At 39.4% G+C, this 24,030-nt stretch overlaps 1 protein-coding gene across 3 annotated transcripts in view; it reads right to left on the bottom strand.

Moving 5' to 3' along the window:
* LOC138750156 (insulin-like growth factor 2 mRNA-binding protein 1) overlaps nt 1–23,525 on the bottom strand; it is a 129,280-nt gene extending 105,755 nt beyond the window's left edge. For 2 of the 3 annotated variants that reach the window (XM_069912299.1, XM_069912302.1), the window contains exon 1: nt 23,413–23,525. The gene's annotated coding sequence lies outside the window, so the exon portion shown is untranslated. Of the gene's footprint in view, nt 1–17,302; nt 17,376–23,412 lie in introns of those variants that run through there. The other variant, XM_069912301.1, reaches the window with a different exon arrangement.
* Between the last annotated feature and the right edge of the window lie 505 nt (nt 23,526–24,030).

Raw genomic sequence — 24,030 nt, 5'->3', positions numbered from 1 at the left:
TGCACAATTAACGTTATAAGGGGTGGTTCAAGAGCCTGATAACTGTTGAACTGCGGGCTTCAGGCTTCTGTACCTTCTGTCAAAAGGTGGTAGTGAGAAAGGGTTGTGACCAGGGTGATGGGAGTTCTTTGTGATGTTAGCTGCCTTATTAAAGGCTGTACCCTCACTTACAGGTCTTCAATGGATGGGAGGTTGGACCCTGTGATGGACTTGGCTATGTTTGCCATCTTCTGCAGCCCTCTGCATTCATTCCCAAACCAGGCAGTGATGCAACCAGTCAGTAAACTTTCAACAGTGCACCTAAGCCTTGGTGTGCCTTCTTCCCTGTGGCCTTGATGTGCGGTGTCTTAAAGATGCAGCCTCTGCCCTCAAAGACCTTCACCACCCAGGCCAGGCCCTCTTCACTCTGCTACCTTTAGGAAAAAGATACAAGAGTCTAAAGACGAGCACTCACTGGCACAAGGACAGCTTCTTCCCCGCTGCCATCAGATTCCTGAATAACCAATGAACCAAAGACACTGCCTTACTTTTTGTGCACTATTATTTTAAGATGTTATAATATGAATCTTTGATGCTGCCACAAAACACCAAATTTCATGACAATAAATTCTGGTTCTGATGTGCTGGCTCCAGGGCTTCTCAAATATGGACACCCTTGAAGCAGCAGCTCATGTAGATGCATTCATTGGATGGGAGGTGGATGCCTGGGTACAGTTTAAATGGTGGATGGGTGCAAGGAGGAGATTTAGCTCAAGGCCCTTCTGTGAACACCCGTGGCCTCCAAGATTCAGCTGCGAGAACTGTCAGTACTCCAGCGGCCAGACCTGGAGAAGATTAGGGATGTTGGAGAGGGTGGTTGGAGGAGGTTCCATTCAAACATCCACAAAATGTGTCAACATTGTCCACAATCAATAGACATTTCTCTCAAAATGTGGTCACTGTTGCCAATGTCAGAAATGCTGTAGCCAATTGATGATCAAACAAATGCCTCATGGACAGTGATGAAATTATTGTTTTCAAGGGACCCTAGTTGAGGAATAAATATTGTGTAGCCAAGCTGTTGTTTGTGGGTTGGGAACAACATCACACAGTTGACAGATGTTTGCAGTGTTTGGGGTAGGATCACTGTTGAATGTGTGATGTCAGGCTGATGTCCGCCTTGGAATAGGTTTACTTGTTCACACTAGTCCCCTTCCCCCATAGTACTGACACAACCTCTCCTTCTCCAACCACATCGTTTTGAATGGAACCTCCACTCCAACCACCCTCTCCAGGTTCAGAATGTGGGGGAGAGGAAACTTTGTAAAGGCTACTGAAGTACAGTAGTCCGTTCACAAACAAGCACTCAAGCACGAAGCTGCATGCCAATATGCAGACACATGAACAGGTTCACGTGCGTGCAGTGTAATACACAGGCACATATAAATTGACCCAAGAACAGACACGTGGTTCAGATAGACAACAGGCACATGACACAGATACACATGAACTCACACAGATATATATCACACACACACAGACTCACACAAACATGCACAAATATATGAACACAGATACACATCACACAGACACATGCATATTCAGAACGCACACACGCACACACACAGAGCCTGGTAAATGTCAGGCACAATGACTCAGGAAGTGGTGGTGTTTTGGAGACACCTGACTCACTCCCCAGCTGGGTCCATGTTTGGACCGACTTCAGCAGCCAATATAGAACCTAAACACAGCAGCCGGCCAGTTGCCTTGCTCAGTTCATTCCCTTTCTCTTTTAATCACTTTAAACTAATACTGGCTTGTATTTGTATAGCACTGATAAATCATCCAATGTCCCTTCAGAAAATTACTACCAGTGTACATGAGAGGAGCTTGGTGAGCAGAGGGTTCAGCAAGGGGATGACAAGATCCATCGCCACAAACATTTGGAAGCAATTCCCTTTGTGCTAAGGAATTTATCAAACATTTGCATTAACTGCTGATTCTGTGCAGTGGACCAGAATGTTCCAAATTACTGACTGAAGATCCCATGTGCAGTTTTACATCTTCTTCCATTTCAAGGACACTCGCACAGGAGTAAGGGGAAAGGATTATCAGGGAACATCACATGTTCCAGGCAGTTTATGTATAACGATGCAAATTACTGTCACCCTCCTCATTGGCTGGATACAAATCAAATCAGAGGGAACCAAGACAATGGTCAGCCAATCAGAATATGAAGCATTGCAGAATCAACCAACAAACAACAGGCAAAAAGCCAAGAAGAAATCAGATACAGACTGAGGCATGAAGTCTGTGGAAATTTTCTAAATGAAATTAATTTATGGTTGTGTAAGATACAAGGAAAGGACAGGAGCTGGCTACGATTATTCTGTCCCTCACTCAGGTAAATGTGGGCGATCCCCTCCCTCAATCCAACCACCTACATGTCTCAAGGAACATCCCCTCTGAAAGTTATAAAGTGGGAGACAACAACAGATGTATCACACACTGCCAGTGAGGGGGCGAATGGGGTATCAGAAAGTCACAGTGAGGGGTATACCACTGTTACAATAAGGCATGAAGGTGTATTTGTGTGACAATGAGGGGTGTGAGTGTAATGTGTTATAGAGAGGGTGTGGGGTGTGTCAGTGTTACAGAGAGTGATGTGCGGTATGTGAATGTTAGAGGAGGGTGTAAGTGTTACAGTCAGTGGTGTGTCATGGTTACAGTGAGGGCTGTGTAAATGCCAAAGTGAGGGGTGTGTCAGTGTTACAGTGTGGTGTTTGTCAGGGTTACAGTGAACAGTGTTAGTTGTGTCAGTGTTACCATGAGGCGTAGGGGGTGTATCAGTGTTACAGAGTGGGGTGTGTCAGTGTAACAGTGAAGTCTGTGGGTGTGTCAGTGTTACACTAAGTGATATAGTGGGTGTATGTATGTGAGTGTCACAGCGTTGGGTATTTAAGTGTTATAGTGAGGGGTATGTCAGTGTTACAATGAGGCATGTATCAATGTTACAGTGAATGGTGAGTCAGTGTTACCATGAGGGATCTGTCAGTGTTTCAGTGAAGGGCATATGGTGTGTCAGTGTTACAGTGAGGGTTGAGTCAGTGTTATAGTGAGAGTTGAGTCAGTGTTACTGAGTGGGTGAGTCAGTGTTACAGTGAGGGTGAGTCAGTGATACAGTGAGGGGTCTGTTAGTCTTACAGTGTGAGGTGTGTGAGTGCTACAGTAAGGGTTAAGACAGTGTTACAGTGAGAGGTGTTCTGGTTCTGTCAAATAGACCAACATATCATCTGCAAATAAATTAATCTTATATTCATCATCTACAATTCTCATACCTTTAATCTTATCACTCTGTCATATTGTCTGAGGTAACAGTTCAATAGCCAATGCAAACAAGGCTGGTGATAATGGATAACCTTGCCTAGTCGACTAAGTTAATTTAAATGGTAAAGAAATATGTCCATTTGTCACCACCCTAGCAATTGGATTTTTATATAAAACTTTAACCCAACCAATAAAATAAAACATTAACCTAACCAAAGTTAAAATTTCTCTAATACCTTAAATAAAACCCTATCAAAAGCTTTGTCTGCATCCAGTGCAACCACCATTGGATGGTTGGGTTACTGTCTAAATGCATTGACCAATGTGATCAATCTAAGAATGTTATCAGTTGCATTTAGTAAAACCTGTTTGATCCACATGTATCAACTGAGGTAAATATTTAGCAAGTCTATCGCTAATATTTTTGCCATGATTTTATAATCTACATTTAGTAAAGAAATAGGCCTATATGAAGATACTTTCAATGGATCCCTATCTTTCTTTAAAATTACAGTAATTATTGCACTTGAACAAGATTCTGGCAACATCTGGTCCTCAGTTATTTGCTGTAGAACATCTCCAAATACCGAGGATAAATCTTCATAAATTACTTTATAAAATTCAGCTGAAAATCCATCATCCCCTGGTGACTTCCCATTCAGCATCTCTTGTATAACTTCTTTAATCTCAAAATCTGTAAGTGGAGCTTTTAGTTCCCTAACCTCCTCCTCTCCTAAAACAGGTAAATTTAATTTAGATAAATAAGAATCAATAGAACCAGCTTCCTGCTTTCCCTCAGAAGTATGTAATTGTTGATAAAATGAATAAAACTGGGCATTAATTTCCTGAGGTTTATAGGTAATTATTGAAATCTTTTTAACAGCATCAATAATTCACGATGACTGTTCTGTTTTTAATTGCCGCTAATACCTTATGTGCCCTCTCACCTAATTCATAATAACATTGCTTAGATCGACTAATTAAATGCTCAAATTTATAGGTTTGTAAAGTATTATAACGTAGTTTCAACTTTGCTAAAGCTACCTTTTTATCTTCTGTAACATTTTTCTGAAATTTCTTTTCCAACTAAGTAATTTGTTTCTTCAATGTTAAGCTTTCTGCCACATATTGTTTTTTTTAAACTTTCATAGTATAACTATAATTTGCCCATGCAAATATGCTTTCAAAGCATCCCAATAATACAAAAGTACTACTTACTGTATTAATATTCTCAGACAGAAATAAAGCAATCTGTTCCTTAACATAAGTAACAGAATCTGATTTCTTCAATAGCATTGTATTAAGCCACCATCTATAAGACAATTGTACCACTTCCAGACTTGCACAAGAAAAAAACAACATAGAATGATCCATTATATCCAACAAAGGGTCTAGAACACAATTAAAATCCCAACCAAAATATTTTCCTTGGCCTGATTTAACAAGAAAAAAGCCTCTGATATAAGCCTTTTCATCATCCACATTAGGTGCATAGATATTTAACAAAGTCCTTGATTCAGCAAAAAATTTACAATTAAACATCAAACCCTCCCTGCATTACCTTCAAAGGATTCTAATTCAAACAATCATTTCTTATTAATTAAGATGACTACACCTCTTGCCTTGGAATTGAAGGAAGAAAATACATGAACAACCCAATCTCTCTTTAATTTCACATGTGTCTCATGCAAAAAAGCAATATCAACTTCCATTTTTTAAATGTAAGCCAATACTCATTTACGCTTAATAGGATTATTCAATGCCTGGATATGAAAAGTTGCAAAGTTCAAATTAAACATTTCAGTAAAAAAGGAGGAGTCACGTGATGGAGTAGTGGCCGGCCAGGGAACTCCAGCCCTCTCCAGAAAAGTTTTTAAAAAATACACAAAACACAAAGGTACAAGAATAAAAATTAAAACAAAGTAAAAGTAAAGGTGGGAAGGAAATGGCAGCGAAGAGAGAAAAGTCGAAAGCAACGGGAAGAAGAGAAGAAAGAATGTCGGAAGAAGAAGGTGAAGGCCTTACCTGTCCGAGGAGGCCCACCACGGAGAGAGAAGCCCGCTCCCTAAGGTCAGTGGAAGTCCCGAGCTCGGGACTACAAAAATGGCTCGCGGAGCCAAGTAAAAGTGCGCAACCGCGACCAGCTGAGGAGTCAATCTCCACAGCTGAGAATGACAGCTGCAACACAACAACAGGAAGAGAACATAGAAAACAACGAGAACAAGAAAGAAGAGAGTAAAAAGAAAACAAAGAAACAACAGATGACCAACTCAGAGGAAGAAGAAGAAGAAAAACATAGAGAAATGGAAGAAGAAGGGAAAGACAAGACAATGGATATTTTTTTTAAAGAATATATGGAATCAGTAAAAGAATGACAATTACAAGAATTTAGTGAATAAAAAGAAGAATTAAAAGTACAGAAGAAAAAATGAATAGATTAGAGATGATCATGTCAGATATAGGAAAAAGTGTGGACAAGGTGGAAAAACGAGAAACAGCCGTAGAAATGGAAGTAGAGGACTTAAAAAAGAAGTTAGAAGAATCTAATAAAAAAGTTAAAGACACACAAGAGCTGTTAGCTCAGAAGATAGATATAATGGAAAATTATAATAGAAGGGTTAGGGTTAGGGTTAGGGTTAGGGTTATAAAGATAGTGAGCCTTAAGGAAGATGAAGGCGGCAAGAATATGAGAGAATTTATAAAAGATTGGATCCCCAGGGTCCTAGGAAGACCAGAATTACAGGAAGAAATGGAAATAGAAAGGGCACATAGAACATTAGCCCTGAAACCACAGCCACAACAAAAGCCAAGATCCATTTTAGTAAAATTTCTAAGATATACAACAAGAGAAAATATATTGGAGAAAGCAATGAAGAAAATAAAAGAAGACAAAAAGCCACTGGAATACAAAGCCCAAAAAATTTTTTTCTATCCAGACATAAGTTTTGAACTCCTGAAGAAGAGAAAGGAGTTTAATACAGCAAAAGCGATCCTATGGAAAAAAGGATATAAATTTATGCTAAAGCACCCAGCGGTACTTAAAATAGTTATTCCAGGGCAGCAAAACAGACTATTCTCGGATCCGGAGGGAGCACGAAAATTTGCAGAACAACTACAAAACAGGCAGAGAGATGAAGACATGTAATGAGAGTGAAAATGACCAAGAACTATATATATATATATGTGTGTGTGTGTGTGTGTGTGTGTGTGTGTGTGTGTGTGTGTGTGCGTATGTATATATGTGTGTACTTGAGTGTATCCGTATTTAAAGGAAAATATATAGAGTATTGATAAGAATTAATAAGGGAAAGAAAGGGAAGAGAGGAAGTAAGGAGGGAATTAAGAGTGTGACCTTTGTTATATATGAAAATTTAAATCTTTTCTGGGGGGCTGGGTAGGGAGGAGTTACGGTCACTGTGAAATCAGTTGACGCTTGCGAGTGAATTCGCAAAACCAAATGGAGAGGGGAAATGTGGTTGCCCGTCAAGGGGTAAAGGGCAACTCAGGAAGGGGAGGGGATAGTGGGGTTAAAAAAATTTTAGATAGGAGAATAAGGGAAATGTTTGATGTTTTAGAAATGTTGTCTTATAAAGTGTTTAAAACAAGAAAGCAGAAATGGATAAGAAGGAAAGGTGATGATGAGGAAACGGAAAGGAAAGATAAACAAAGTATGAAATGGCTACGTTGAACTATATGATTTTAAATATTAACGGAATACATAACTAAATCAAAAGGAAGAAACTGCTAAATTTACTGAAAAAAAGAAAAAATTGATATAGCATTCGTGCAAGGAACACATTTAACTGAAATGGAGCACAAGAAATTAAAAAAAGATTGGGTAGGACATGTAACAGCAGCGTCATATAATTCAAAAGCTAGAGGAGTAGCTATATTAATCAGTAAAAATGTACAAATTAAAATAGAAGAGGAAATAATAGATCCAGCAGGGAGATATGTAATAATAAAATGTCAGATATATTCGGAGTTTTGGAATTTACTCAATGTATATTCACCTAACGAAGAAGATCAAAAATTTATGCAAGATATTTTTTTGAAGATAGCAGATACGTAAGGGAACGTACTAATAGGAGGGGATATCAACCTTAATTTGGATTCAAACATGGATATAACTGGGAAAAAAATTAACAGAAAGAACAAAGTAACCAAATTTATAATTAAATCGATGCAAGAAATGCAACTTTTGGATATATGGAGGAAACAACACCCAAAGGAAAAGGAATATTCATATTATTTGGGTAGACATAAAACATACACAAGAATAGACCTTTTTATCAGCTCGCATGCAAGACAGAGTAAGAAAAACAGAGTATAAAGCTAAAATATTATCAGACCATTCACCCCTGATATTGACAATGGAGTTAGAGGACATCCCTCCAAGAATGTATAGATGGAGATTAAACTCCATGCTACTTAAAAGGCAGGATTTTAGAGAATTCATTGAAAGACAAATTAAAATGTACTTTGAAATAAATACGGAATCAGTGAAAGATAAGTTTATACTATGGGACGCAATGAAAGCGTTCATCAGAGGGCAAATAATAAGTTATGTAACCAAGATGAAGAAGGACTACAATCAGGAAACAGAGCAGTTGGAAAGGAAAATAGTAAATATAGAAAAAGAATTAGCAATGAAGGAAGACACAACTAAAAGAAGAGAATTGGCAGATAAAAAAATAAAATAGGAAACACTACAAACATATAAGGTGGAGAAGAACATAATGAAGACAAAACAGAAATAAGGTCCTCCAGTCATTAAGATACATATCAGATTTTTATCAAACAAGGGAAAAGCCAGATTGGACTAGATTAGAACTAGATAAAATAGGGGAGAAGATACCTGAACATATATTATATAAATGGGATGAAAAATTGGTACAACATAGGAATTCTCCAGTATTACATCATCTGCTTAATATTTGGAAGAAGATTCAGGTAGAAAAGAATAAAACAAATTACCAATTACCAAAACTAATACTGATGCAAAATCAGCTAATCCTTTTTAGAATAGATAACCTTTCCTTTAGAGAATGGCAGAAAAAAGGGATCAAAAGAATAGAAAATTGCTTTTCAGGAAATAAATTACTATCCTTTGAACAAATGAAGGATAAATATAATATAACTCAAGATACAGTGTTGGCAACTGAAATCCTACTTGAAGGACAAATTGGGAAGCAGTCTGAGGTTACCAGAGGGAAGTAATTTTGAATATGTGACTACAGATGCAATGATAATCAAAAAATTTATAACAAATATGTACATTAAACTGCAAGAAAAGGAGAATGAGGAAGCAAATGGTAAAACTAAACAAAAATGGGAACAAGATTTAAACATAAAGATAAAGAAGGAAACAAGGGAGAAGTTATGCTCTGGAACTATGAGAAATACAATAAACACGAGTTTACGTATGATACAATATAACTGGATACACAGGCTATACATTACACCTCAAAAGTTAAATAAATGGGACCCAACAGTATCTGACAGATGTTTTCATTGTAAAAAAGAAATGGGAACAACAATTCATGCAATCTGGACATGTGAGAAAGTGAAAAAATTTTGGGAAGTTCTAAACCAGATATTAAATAAAATTACAGAAAGCAATATACCAAAAAACCCAGAGATTTTCCTCCTAAGTTACATAAAAAACAAAGAATTTGGACTTGATTTGGATGGTGCACAAAAAAGATTTGTTAGGATAGCCCTAGCCGTAGCAAAAAAATGTATTATGTCAGCCTGGAAATTAGAAGATAACTTGAGAATACAACAATGGTACATAGAAATGAATAAATGTATTCCATTAGAAAAAATAACATATAATTTAAGAAATAATATTATAATATTTGAACAAATATGGGAGCCATACATGAAACACAATAGAGAAAAGCTACCGGGTATATCTACCCCCTAAAATGACAGAAGGAGAAGGAAATGAAAAGAATTGACTCAGTGGAATTTCTTGTTTATTTTATTGAGCGACAACATTGTTTGATGGGTTTAATGTATCTTAGATTCTGAACTTTAAATGAATGGGAGGGGAGGTAGGGAGGATGGGATGGGAAGAGGGGGGGGGAGAAAACGACATTGTATATATTTGAAAAGAATAATGTATGTATCTTGATCAATGTGGTTTATAGTGTGAAAAATTTAAAAAAAATGTAAAAAAAAGAAGCACTTTTGGCTAAGGCTTCCACCACACTGGACAGCGGCTTTAATATTATGGAATTTTCCAATAAGGTAGAGTTGTGGTATCCTCCACTGAAACATCATATACTCATTTGCCAATTAGAACGTTTCGTGATTTTAAAAAATGTATTATAGTCCCAATTACATTTATTTATCAACTGAAATCATACTTATAGATGACATGATGCACTATAACAAATTACACTCGACAACAAAGATTTTGCTTCTTGAACACTTTTGCTGCATTTTATGGATTTTTAGATGGCTGTTCATGAAAATCACCTTAAAACTTTCCCATCACATACCTTTTTTAAAGCTATAACCTATTTTCATAGTTTTCTGTCTTATTTTAAGTCTACTTCAAGCATACGAAACCCTGTTAATCTTGGTGCAGTCAGTAGCAAACCTGGTGAAATGTTTCACCTAGTCATTGGGACCATGGAAAAGCTGTGTCAGGGCAACTAGAATGCTGGCAATGTTGGTCAACTATTGTTGGACACTGACAGAAGAGGCATCAGATGCTGAGTACAAATGAAAATCAACAGCAAAACATTTTTCGGTCAGTTGATCAGCAGATGTGATTAAACATGCTAAATTCAATAAAGGCTAACAATTTTTATCCTCTGTGATGCAGCAAATCTGAAATTATCTTTGTTCATCTTGAGGTTGTCTATCATAATCCCCAATTTTTTTTAAGGAAGCAAACCTTTTGGGGGAATAAAATTGTTGTCCAGTGTAACGTATATGATTTAAGTCCACGTTACAAGGACTGCCTAAAGAAATCTCTTGGTGCCTGCCACATTGACCACCGCCAGTGGGCTGAAAACGCCTCAAACCGTGCATCTTGGCGCCTCACAGTTTGGCGGGCAGCAACCTCCTTTGAAGAAGACCGCAGAGCCCACCTCACTGACAAAAGGCAAAGGAGGAAAAACCCAACACCCAACCCCAACCAACCAATTTTCCCCTGCAACCGCTGCAACCGTGTCTGCCTGTTCAGCATCGGACTTGTCAGCCACAAACGAGCCTGCAGCTGACGTGGACTTTTTACCCCCTCCATAAATCTTCGTCCGCGAAGCCAAGCCAAAGAAGAAAGAAGAAGAAAAGAACAATTGCTATATATCTGCCAAATTATCAAAGTTATTGGATCTTGGATAATGTAAATAATTGCTATTCTAATGTCAATTCCAAAAGATACATTATCTGTAGAACTGTATGTAAGCAGGGAAATTATGCTAAATCTTTATATAAAAAACTGCTGTGGTCTAAAAAAAACAGAAAACTCTGAAACAAGATTGAAAAACCATAACCTTCTGACCAAAAGGCAAGAGTTCTCCCTACTGATAACTAGCTTCACAAACAAACAGTCAACATTATTTCCTTAAATCTTTTAATCTACTGTTCTGATGAAAAACATCAACTCTATTTCTCTCATTCCCAATACCAGCTGGCCTGCTGCCTAATCAAGCTTTTTTAAAATTTTTAGTTGTAGTATTATATGATTGTACAATTCACAGGAGCAGGGTCTTTGATCCATTGGATCTGACTCTACAAAATGAGTAATTTTTAAAGGAGTTGCCGGGTGATTACATCCATGGAATCCTCTAAACTCAGATTCTGAGTGTGAGAATTTATTGTCATGCATAAGTAAAATGTATAGATGCACAAAAATTCTTGCTTGCTGCAGCCACACAGGGGCATTGGAGATGCTGGCGACATATTTATTAAATTACCATACAATTTGCCATGAGGCAGAAAAGGTGATTATAAAAATATATAAAAAATGATAAATATTCACAGCTGAAATTAAAAGATGATAACGTTTTACTGACTCCAGCTCAAAACCAAATTCTATCTTTGTTGGGCATATTGGTAGCCCCAATAATGACACAGAGACTGAGGGGAACGATAGGCTTTATTGAAGTAGTGACTGCTGACCCAGGTCTAGGCTAGGAAAATGAGCGGGAAGGAGAGGGGACTCGACCTTTATGGCCCGGGGTGACATGGATAGGATCAAGGGAAGAGCTAAAACAGGGGGACCCTGGAGTGTAGGCCAGCCAGTGTATATAGCCATATCACCACATTATTCCCCCCTTTTTAAAAAAGAACCCATTGGTAAACAACAAAACCTGGAGGCAATACAACAGCAGAAATATTTAACAATTAACAAACAAGTTGAAGAAGCGGACACCCTCCACTGGCTAGAGGTTGAGTCTCTGTCTGCTGGTCCACTGGGGAATCAGTATTGTGCTCCTCTGGAGAGGGGGGCAATGGGGGGAGTGTCTGCTGCAGGAACTGTGGGGGTTGGAATGCTGGCGGTGGACTCCTGGAGTACTTGAGGGTCCTCCGCACCTGCAGGAGTGGTAGGAGCCTCGATGTCTGGGTGCCAGGTTGGCGACTCTGACTCCAGGGCTATACTTGGATGTGGCACCATTGGATCCACAGCATGGTCAGCAGCCGGCAAGGCAGTCTCAGGGTCTCTTGCCCTTGCTAGGTATCTTATGGGCACAGTGTCCTCGTGGCCATCCAGGTACCTCATAAATGCATACTGTATTGCTATTGTATTGTATTTCATATTGGCATGAGTGAGGTGTACCACTTCAACCAATGGATCCATCTTATGGCCTCTGACGTGCCTCCGAATGAGAACCAGCCCTGGGGATGTCAGCCAGGAAGGGATGGATCATTCGCTGACCTCATAGGGAATGCAAAGAGGCATTCATGAGGGGTGGTGTTAGTAGTGGTGCAGAGTAATGACCGGATTGCGTGGAGGGCTTCAGACAAAACGTCCTGCCAGTGGGACACTGGCAAGTTCTTGAACCTCAGGGCCAGGAGCATCGCCTTCCAGACAGTGCCATTCTCCCTTTCCACTTGGCCATTACCTCTGAGGTTATAGCTGGAAGTCCTGCTGATGGCTATGCCTCTGGTCAGAAAGTACTGTCATAGCTCTTCACTCATGAATGAGGTCCTCCAGTCATTATGAATATAGTTGGGGTAACCGAACAGAGTGAAGATACTGCTCAAGGCCTTGATGACCTTTGCTGAGGCCATATCCAGGCAGGGAATTGCAAAGGGGAACCTATAAAATTAGTCCACCACTGTTAGGAAGTAAGCATTCCTATTTGTGGTTGGGAGGGGGCCCTTGAAATTGACACTGAGTCATCTGAAAGGGTGAGTGACCTTGATGAGGCATGCCTTTTCTGGCCGGTAGAACTGAGGCTTACACTCAGCACAGATTTGGCACCATCTGGTCGTGGACTGGACATCCACTTCAGAGTACGCGAGGTTCCTTGACCTGATAAAGTGATACAACCTTGTAAATCCAGGGTGTCACAGACTGTGGTGGAGGACCTGAAGATGGTCAGGATGCATGCTGGCACACCTCCCTCAGAATAGGGCGTGAGGAGGATCGTTAATCTTACCCGGCAGTTACAAGATGTCATAGCTGTAGGTGGATAGCTAAATCCTCCACCTCAAAATCTTGTCATTTTTGATTTTACCCCATTATTTGGCACTGAACATGAAGGCCACTGCCCTCTGGTTAGTCAACAGGGTCAATCTTTTATCGGCTAGGTAGTGCCGCCAATGGCGCACTACCTCAGTAATCGCTTGCTCCTCCTTCTCGACAGAAGAGTGCCGGAGTTCAGGACTATGAAGGGTGCAGGGAAAAAATGCTACCGGCCTGCCTGCCTGGTTTAATGTGGCGGCCAATGCTAAGTCACTTTCCACCTGGAAGGGGCCATATTCATCCACAGCATGCATCGTGGCCTTAGCGATGTCTCCTCGAATCTGATTGAAAGCAACTTGGGCCTCCACTGATAGAGGAAAAGTAGTTGACCGAATTAGGGGATGGGCCTTATCGAAGTAGTTGGGCACCCACCGTGTATAATATGAGTGCAGCACTAGGCATCTTTTCAGTGCCTTCAGGGTGTTCGGGACAGGGAGTTCCAGAAGTGGTCACATGTGGTCAGAGTCTGGAGCAATGACACCATGTGCCACGATGCATCCAAGAAGGACCAGGCGTTCCATGTTGAACATGCACTTGTCCTTATTGTTTGTCAAGTTAAGTAACTTAGGCGTACACAAGAACTTGGCCAGTTTTGTATCGTTGTTCTGCTGATCATGGTGACATTGTCGAGATAAGGGCAAGTTGCCATCAGCCCGTGTTCTGATCCACTACTCTCTGGAAAGCAGAAACTCTTATTAGTGATGCCGAAGGGCACCTGCAGGAAATAAAAGTTTCCTCAGCTTCGAATCCGATATAGATTCGATCTCTCGGATGGAGGGGGAGTTGGTGGTAAGCCAACTTGAGATCAATAATCAAAAAAGTTCTGTATTTGGCGACCTTGTTGACCAAGTTGGCTTAAACAAGGGAGTGGATATGCATCCAGCTGGTAAAGCGGTTGATGGTTTGACTATAGTCATTTACCATCTGGGCTTTCCCGCCCCACTGACCACGAGGGCCTGTGCTCTCCAGGGGCTGGTATTAGGGTCTATGATCCCTCCAACCAGGAGTTGCTGAACTTCAGCCTGGATAAATTGCATATCCTCTGAATTATAGCACCGACTCTTGGTGGCGATGGGTTTGCAATCCAGAGTAAGGTTCTCAAACAGTGACAGAGGGGGCACCTTTAAGGTGGTGAGACCACAGGTCAGTGCCGGGACCACTGGATGGTGCCAGAGATTGGGTGCTGGGGCCATAGGATGGTAATGAGGGCTTGCTATCTGATAGGGGATGGTCACCTGAATGCTATGGACTGCAAATGGTCAAAGTTGGTTGGGACCCTCTGAATGCCATCGTCACGCTCCTAAACTGACTCTGAAAATCAAAGGCTAGGAGAATCGACATGCAGAGTCAGGGCACAATTAATAACACAAAGTTGTTATAACATTCCTCCCACCACCATCAACAACGCTACACAATACCCCTGAATACTTGTCTGTTGGACCCTAGCAACCACTGAAACCATCCGGTCATGGGTTGGAGCGGGAGGGAGAGTCTCTGGACCACATCAGGGTGTATGAAGCTTTCCGTACTACCACTATTGAAAAGACAGTTAGTTAGTTTTATATCCATTCACCTTGATCTGCATCATAGAGTTCGAGATTGGGTGAGGACCAGCTTGATTCAGTGTCACTGAAGCGAGGAGTGGTGTTCCTTCATCATCGTTGTTGGTGGGGAGGCCTGCCAAAGATGGTGACCTCCATGTTGGTCACACAGCATCAGATGAAGAAGCCAGAAGTGGAGCCATGGCAGTGCATTTGCAAGCATGGTGTGTCATTATAAATAGTCACTAATATCCCCAAGATCTATGATGATACAATAAGTGTCCTTATAAACAACATAAACAATGCCAAATGTATTACACATCCCAGTCACATTGTCAGGAGCTCTGGTAGAAACAGCATTGCAACTTACAAATTATAAACAAATTACAAATTATGTCTGCTAGAAACACCTTAGTAACACTGCTAGATAAAATCTAGGAACTCAGCAGGAAGCAATGACATCCATTTAAAGAACTTTGCTAGAAAGCTCAACAAAAGCAACAGCAGTCACTGCAGGATCTTGGAAGAAATGCAGACCCACTGAAGACCTCATACAGAGAGACCCCCATAAAATTTAATGAGCCCAGAGGACCCCAAAACCCAGCAACAACAAAAGATATTCACCACGACAAATGGTTACTTAAATAAAAGTTGTTTTTAATTATCTTCAAACATGAAAGCAGGATCAAACTTTACCTTATTACTATTAACTTAACTACCCAATTTAACCCTCTTACAATTCTAAGCGAATGTATATGTAATGTGTGAGTAAGTTTAGAGAAGTTCTTTGGTTCACAGTCCAATCTCACTTCTCATTCTTCCAAGTTTTCTGGTTGCAGGCAATTCTTATACTGTGCACAGAATTTCACATGTATAAAGTTCACCAGGCTTTGCTGCTCGAAAAGTAAATGGTTACCATTCAGGACGGTTCTTGTAGGTTTGCAGAGAGAGATGTCTTGTTCCAGATTTCCACAACTGAGGAATCACCATTAGTCACCTCAATGTCTTGCTGATGAAACTTGCCCTATCTGAGTTCTACAGATGTTAACCTCTTTCCTTTAGGCTATCAAAGAGTTTCTTTCTGTTCAGCTTATTTTATTAAGAGAAGCTTCAGACATAACACTTCCAGCCATGTGCCACTCTGGAGTTTCTGTTTCAGTTCCAACAAGTTTCTCCTGGCTGATACTGTTCAGTCTCTCTCTGAGAGTCCAGCAGTCAGTCACATGTCCTTCTCTCTCTCATTTGCAAAACCCCCTCCTTCTCCAGTAAACAATAAGAGTTAGTCTTCTGCTCGCATATGTTGTTTTTGTAAACAAACCTCTCAACTGCTTTGAGTGAGCACTTTGGAGAGGACAAAACACTTGCAAAAAGGTCCAACACAGACAACCTGGCTCTTCCAATTCAATAGTCTATTCATTTCATGACATCATTTCAATTAGCACCTACTTGTAAAATGTACACAGCATTTTCCATAGTGTCTGTAAAGTTACTGAATATGAATTCTACAGTATTTCAAATAAGATCTTGTTTTAAAGTGTGTGTATGTATGTAACCTATCTAATTTTACCAATTTACCTCCCAAAAAAATCTCCAAATATTCCATCACAATATGCAAATAGTCAGAATGATCTTATCAGCGAAGACATTAAAAAGCCACTAACAAGGAATTTAACAAAAAAAGACAAAAATACTTAAAGAAATACTACTGTTTCAACATCAAACCAGAAACCACAAAGAAGGCATATCACACAGGGGTAAGGATGAACAATTACTTTTACAAAAAAATTGACCTTCAAATTTTAATTCAAAATTTCCCCTTTTATAAAAATGCCCTGGTTACTATGCAAATTCCTATAACAGTGTAAAACAAATAAATTCCCCAGCCTAAATATAACATAGGTAATTAAAGTCTAAATTATATTTCTAACCAGCTGTTAGAAATTAAAGTACCTTTAAAGAAATTGCTCGAGACAAAAATTGAGAACAAAGAACATTTATTACTACAACAATGCAAAGTTGGGTGCTTCCCCTTACCCTGGGAATACACACACATACTGGGGCTCACCCAACTTTTATACAGTCAATTTCAGTATCAGAGTGCCCTCCCCCTTACATTCTTCTGCCCCTTGGATGGGTTTGGCATAGGTAATCCTTCCTGCCTACGTGCAGTTTCAGTACACTTGGAGGACCAGGGGGTATCCTGTGGGTGCCCCATCATGTCATTGTCCTTATTCACACCTTCCTGATTCTCGGGGCTACAGTCTCTTGATATGCAGAGTTGACTCATTCTATCTAGGGTTGGCTAATTTCATATGTATAAATCTGTGTATGGTTAGCTAATTAGATATGTAGGACTTGGTACTTCTGTCCAGGGCTAGGAGACCCTTATCTTATCCAGACTACCTCAACTTCCTACATTCTATTATACCTTACCATTCCTTATCTTGGTCTTATGGTCTTGTCACAAAGACTAGAAGATTCTTATGTTAATCGTGCTGACTCTGCTTTCCTGCATCCTAACCCCCAAGCTTATCCTGTTTGTACTGGTTACAGCCATTAACTGATGAACTTTAGTTTCTTCCATGTTCATAATTTTAGATCAATTTTCCCATCTCTCACACAGCCCATAGAAAAACTTAGACAGAAAACTAACACAAAACACACAAGACTTTGATCTCAACTGAAGCAAAGAATCTTTGACAGAGAGAGAGCACAAAATTCAAAGTTGTCTTCTTGTGCTGCTTACAGTGAGAGGAAAAATGGCTTGGGTCCGGATCCTTCTAGCTGCCTTCAGAATGTTCATCCCTTTTAAAATGCCCAACATTCTAAACTGCTTCCCAGACAATGACTCTGCTTGGGCCTCCTTCCACTTCTCAGCCACACCCAGTGGTGATTTGTCTTCCAAGTCCAGAAATTTCTACATAATCTTTTGCACATGCCCAGTCCATCTCCCACTCTCTCAGCAATCCACCTTCACCTTGGCTCTCTAAGACAAACTGTAACTTTCCAAAACAAAACCACATAACACATAGGTTAATACACAACACAGAACTCTGTAACACTTCCACTGCTAAAAAAAAATTGGTCTGCAAGAATATTTTTTTTTAACATTTAAAGCAAGTATTACATACATAACATAAACACCATTTTTTTTACAGTAAGTATGTGATTAGATTCATATTTACCCAGATTAACATCTTGACAAACAATCTGCTTTTATGTTATCCATCCCCTGTGTGTAGGTAATAATTAAATCACACTCTTGTAACATTAAGGTCCAGTTCAATAACCGTGTGTTCTTATTTTTTTTCATTTTAGACAGAAAAACTAATAGATTATGATCAGTATATATTATTAATGGTTTTTGAGCAGTACAAATATACACATCAAAATATTGCAACACTAAAACAAGCACTAATAACTCCTTCTCAAAGGTTGAATAATTTGGTTAATGGTCATTAAACTTTTTTGAGAAGTTCAAAATAGAATATTCTATTCAATCATCATCCTTTTTCAGCACCAACCGTTTTGTCACTGGCATCCACGGCTAAAGTTAGGGGACACAAGTACAGGCTTCAGAAATGCTTCCTGGCATGCATCTGACCAGATTAATTTTTCTTTCTTTCCCAGTAGATTTGTTAATAATGGGAGTGAATTGTAGTCAATCATACCTAGAACTCACTGAAGAGCTTAGATCTTATTACCAGGGATAGGAAACACAGTGATAGCCAATACTTTCACTGTAACCAGTGTCACCTGGTGTCCCTATCCTACTACATAACTCAGATAAATTACAGTGGCATGTCCAAACTCATTCTTGTGCAAATTCACTGTGAGGTGTGCTTCCACCAGTCTCTGAAATAACTGCTCTAATTCAAGTGTTCTTCCTATGTATCCATACTAATTATCAATTCATTGATATAGACTCCTGTGTGCTCTAAACCCTGAATTACTGCATTAATCATTCTCTGAAAGGTGCCAGATGAATTTTTCATCCTGAACGGCATAACATTATACTCATACAATCCAAAGGTGTAACAAATGCAGAAATCTCCCTGACTTTCTCTGTCAATGGAACACATCAGTCTTTGTCACCATGTTTACCTTGTGATAATCTGTACAAAATCTAATTGAGTTATCTGGATTACGCACCAGAACACAAGGTGAACTCCAATTTGAACTTGATTTTTGGATGATGTCATTTTTGTGCATATAATCCACCTCTTGATCCAACAATCTGCTCTTTTCCTGATTATCTCGGTAAGGATGCTGCTTAATAGGCTTAGCATCATTGACCTCCACATCATGACAAGATACAGTAGTTCTTCTTGGAACATCTGGGGATATATCCTTAAATTTCATAAGTAATATCTTCATTTCATCCCTTTCTGATTTAGTCAAATGCATTAACTTGGTATTTAAGTTTTGCAAAACTATAGAATTTTCCATCCTGGGGCTTATAATTTTCTGTGCTCCATGAAACTTATCTCCTCCTTACTTTCCTCTATAACTAGCACCTTGGTTGGAATCCTAGTCTCCTCCTCAGTCATTTTCTCAAAGTAAGGTTTAAACATGTTCATGTGACAGACCTGTGTCTCTCTTTGATGATCAGGTATCTCAATGACATAGGTGACTTGGTTAATTTTTGATTTCACCTTATATGGTCCTGAAAACTGAACTGTCAAAGATTTTGACTGTATTGGAAACAAAACCAATACTTTGTCGCCAGGTTAATATCCCTAATTTTTGCTTTTTGATCATACCGAATTTTCATTTTTCCCTGAGCAGTTTTTAAATTTTTCCTTGGCATCTCGCAAGCCTGATGTAATCTGTTTTTAAAATTTGAAAACATAATCCCACAGATTTGATTGTATATCATTGTGTATACACTGTCCCTTCAACAATAATAATGGACCACTGACTTCATGACCACACACCAACCCAAATTGACTAAAACCAAGAGACTCCTGAGTTGCATCTCTAACAGCAAACAATAATAAATGGATTCCTTCATCCCAATTCTTTTTATTTTCCATGCAATAAGCCCTCATTATATTTTTCTAAGTTCAATGGAACCTTTCCAAGGCCCCTTGACTTTCAGGATGATAGGCTGACGACACAATTTGATGCACTCCCAATTCATACACCACCTGTTGAAATATTCCAGACATAAACTTACTCCCTTGCTCCAACTGAATTTATCTTGGTAGGCCAAAAAGTGTGAAAAGTTTTAGCATAGCCTTCACAATTGTCTTTGCTTTAATGTTTCTCAGAGGAATAGCCTCTGGAAACCTTTAAGCTGCAAATATTCATATCCATATAACCATATAAATCATATAACCACTTACAGCGCAGAACAGGCCAGTTCGGCCCTACTAGTCCATGCCGTAGCAAATCCCCACTCTCCTAGTCCCACTGACCAGCACCCGGTCCATACCCCTCTAGTCTCCTCCTATCCATGTAATGATCCAGTCTTTCCTTAAATGTAACCAATGATCCCACCTCGACCACGTCTGCCGGAAGCTCATTCCACATCCCCACCACCCTCTGCGTAAAGAAATTTCCCCTCATGTTCCCTTTATAATTTTCCCCCTTCAATCTTAAACCATGTCCTCTAGTTTGAATCTCCCCCACTCTTAATTGAAAAAGCCTATCCACATTTACTCTGTCTGTCCCTTTTAAAATCTTAAACACTTCTATCAAGTCCCTTCTCAATCTTCTACGCTCCAGAGAAAAAAGCCCCAGTCTGCACAACCTTTCCCTGTAACTCAGACCCTGAAATCCTGTCAACATTCTCGTGAACCTTCTCTGCACTTTCTCTATTTTGTTTATATCTTTCCTATAATTTGGTGACCAAAACTGTACACAGTACTCCAAATTTGGCCTCACCAATGCCTTGTACAATTTCATCATAACCTCCCTACTCTTGAATTCAATACTCCGATTTATGAAGGCCAACATTCCAAATGCCTTCTTCACCACACCATCTACCTGAGTTTCAGCCTTGTGGGTACTATTTACCATAACTCCTAAATCCCTTTGTTGCTCTGCACTCCTCAATTGTCTACCATTCAATGTATATGACCTATTTAAATTTGCCTTTCCAAAATGCAGCACCTCACATTTATCTGTATTAAATTCCATCAGCCATTTCTCAGCCCACACCTCCAGCCTTCCTAAATCACCTTTTAATCTACGGTAATCTACCTCAGTCCACAACACCACCAATCTTTGTGTCATCCGCAAACTTGCTTATCCAATTTTCTACCCCTACATCCAGATCGTTAACATATATATAACAAATAATAGTGGACCCAGGACCGAACCCTGAGGAACTCCACTAGTCACCGGTTTTTGGCAATGGACCAACACAATCCACTATCACTTTTGAGAAGGGCTCCCTGAAAGCAGGGATGTGTTGTAAAGGTGACACTGATTTTCCTTGATTAGGCTTGCCCACCAGTTGACAAGTGTGATAGGTTCTACAAAAGTTCACAACATCCTTTCTTAATTTCAGCCAATAAAACTGTTTCCTTATCTTTTCTACCATCTTCTTCACTCCAAAATGACATCCTAAAGGTGTTCTATGAGCCAACTTTAATATTTCATTCATGTAAGTTTTAGGAATAACAACTTGCTTTATTACTGCCCAGTTTTCACTGGCAGGTATCACGTGGTCTCCACTTTCTCATCAGTTTTCCATCTTGAACAAAGTAACCTACTGGCCCAGTTTCAATTTCCTGGTTAGACAGAATCTTATCTCTTATCCCAGCAAGATCAGGGTTGATCTAGCTATCAATTCTTCTCTTGACAACAGGAAAGCTGGATCAGGCTTGTCCTCAATGCTTGTCTCCACTACAGAATCATCACAAACTTTCTCTACCTCTACCTTTTTTCTAGACATGGATCTAGTAATGGTACATGCAGGGTAGATTTCCAAATCCTTTTCAGACTCATAAATCAATGGCTTACTTGTGAGTTTCACCGCAGGTATGATTTTTGCCTCTACTAAATCATTCCCTAACAAAAGAGAAACTTCATCCACCAGCAGACTTGATCTTATCCCTATCGTAACTGGACCGTTAACTAAGTCTGATTTCATCACTATTCTATGCAACAGTATAGGTTCTGCTTCACCACCATTGCCTTTAATTAAATTCACATCTCAAGTATCGATCTCCTCACCAAAATTCAAAACGTTTCTTAATGCATGCGATTGGACTGCTCTATATCCCACAGGATTTTAACTGGCACTTTATTGGATCCTTCTTTAACCAAAATGAAACCTTTAGTCATGAATGGTTTAAAAATATCCCTAACTTTCTCACTCTGAACACAGGCGGTGGCTATTACCCCTTTCTCTTTCTTCCTTTACAGCACAGGACAATTGTTATTATCTGCTCTGGCTTCTTACAATAGTGGAAATATTCCTTCACCCATTTCTCTTCCTCTCCTCCTTTAACCTCACTTCTAGATTTTCTTTCTACTCTACTTGGATTATCAGCAGTATTCCTTTGAAAGGTTTTCCCTGGTTGTGGGTTAAAACATATTTCTACGAATTTAGCCAATTCTTGCCAAGTTTTTATATTTTTCTCTGCCAAGTACACTTGAATATCGTCAGGAACACAATTTTAATCTCCTCAATCAGAATGATTTCCTTCAATAAATCAAAATTATTTTCTACTTTCATTGAGGCACACTACCGAACAAAACACACAACCTTCTTATAAGCAAAATCCAGGTAAGATTGGGTTGCTGCTTTTTTTAAACTGTCTTTATAAGCCTCTTCAACTAGTTCATAAGAATGGAGAATAGCCTGCTTTACAAATTTGTAATCAGCTGCTTGTTGTACCTTGAGACATGTATTGGGCTTTCCCTTTAAGAACACTTTGTAGCAGGAGTGACCACTGGTCTATTGGCCATTTTAAATTTACAGCTACTTTCTCAAATGCTGAAATTACTGATCTATTTCAGCTTCCTCAAATGGAGTAACTAACCTCACTTCTCTACTGGCCAGAAACCTCTCCTCCTGACCAGCACATGAGTTTTGGGCTTCTCCCTGTTCTTGTGTTAAGGTCAGCTTTAATTTAGCTAGTTCTAGCTCATGCTTCCATTCTTTCTCTCTCTCCTCCACTTCTGCCTGCCTTACTGCTTTCTGTTCAGCTTTCCTTCCTGCCTCTCTTTTTCCCTCTAACTCTAGTTTCTCAAAGCCAACTTTACTTCCTCTGAAGTTTTCTCCTTTGGAAACTGTTCTAATGCAGCTTCTTCAATTATCCCCTTTCCTACATCATGCTTAACAATCTTTCTCATCCCAGTTCTTAATGTAAAAAGTTTTAATGCCAACTATAACCATCAGTTTTAACTTTTTAGCCATTTTTAAATTAAGCACTGAAGGGTTCGCTATGAACTGGTCAATATTCATAGTTGCTGGCTTTTCTGCTGGTGATTTATACACTCACTGTTTATTTTTAATTTCAAGCTGGAGGTTGAGTCAAACTCAAGATGACTGATAACTAAGCACAAGTCAATTGCCCCTACAGCTTCCAAATTGGTTTGAACCTGGATGATGACCCCAAATTATGTTACAAGATCAAACCAGCAACTACAAAGAAGGCATATCACACAGGGGTAAAGATGAACAATTATTTTATTAATAAAAATCCACCTTCAAACTTTAATTCAAAATTCTCTCTTTTATAACAATGTCCACTGGATATTGTGCAAATTTCTATAACAGTGTAAAACTAATAAATTCCCCAGCCTAAATAAAACATATGTAATTAAAGCCTGTTATATTTCCAACCAGCCCACAGAAAAACTTAGATAGAAAACAAACACAAAACAGACAAGACTCACAAATCTTCAATCTCAACGGAAGAAAAGATACTAAACAAAATTCAGTTTGTTTGGTACACTGAGCCAAATGATCTTTAACAGAGAGAGAGCACAAAATTCAAAGATGTCTCTTGTGTTGCTGCAGAGAGAGGAACAATGGCTTGGTCCGGATCCTTCTAGCTGCCTTCAGAATGTTCATCCCTTTTAAAATGCCCAACATTCTAAACTGTCTCCTAGACAATGACTCTGCTTGGGCCTCCTTCCACTTCTCAGCCACACCCAGTGGTGGTTTGTCTTCCAAGTCCAGAAATTTCCACATCATCTTCTGCACATGCCCAGTCCATCTCTCAGCAGTCCATTTTCACCTTGGCTTTCTAAGGCAAACTGTCACTTTCCAACATAAAACCACACAACACATAGACCTTTACACAATACTGTAACACTACCCACAATCTGCGCAGATTTATTCCTCCTTAAATATGAATTTTAAAAATACTGCCCAAGAATCCAGAAAATCCAAACTGACTCAACCCAAATTTCTACTACAATTCCATTTCCTGCTAATAGATTGCTCCATCTCCCAGGTTTATTTAAATGAAGCATCAGCATGTATGACAAAGATCCAGCCTTTATTGCCAT

The sequence above is a fragment of the Narcine bancroftii genome, assembly GCF_036971445.1.
Source record: "Narcine bancroftii isolate sNarBan1 chromosome 12 unlocalized genomic scaffold, sNarBan1.hap1 SUPER_12_unloc_2, whole genome shotgun sequence".
NCBI lineage: Eukaryota > Metazoa > Chordata > Chondrichthyes > Torpediniformes > Narcinidae > Narcine > Narcine bancroftii.
Note: the sequence above shows the minus strand (reverse complement) of the source record. Positions and strands in the feature narration are given on the sequence as shown.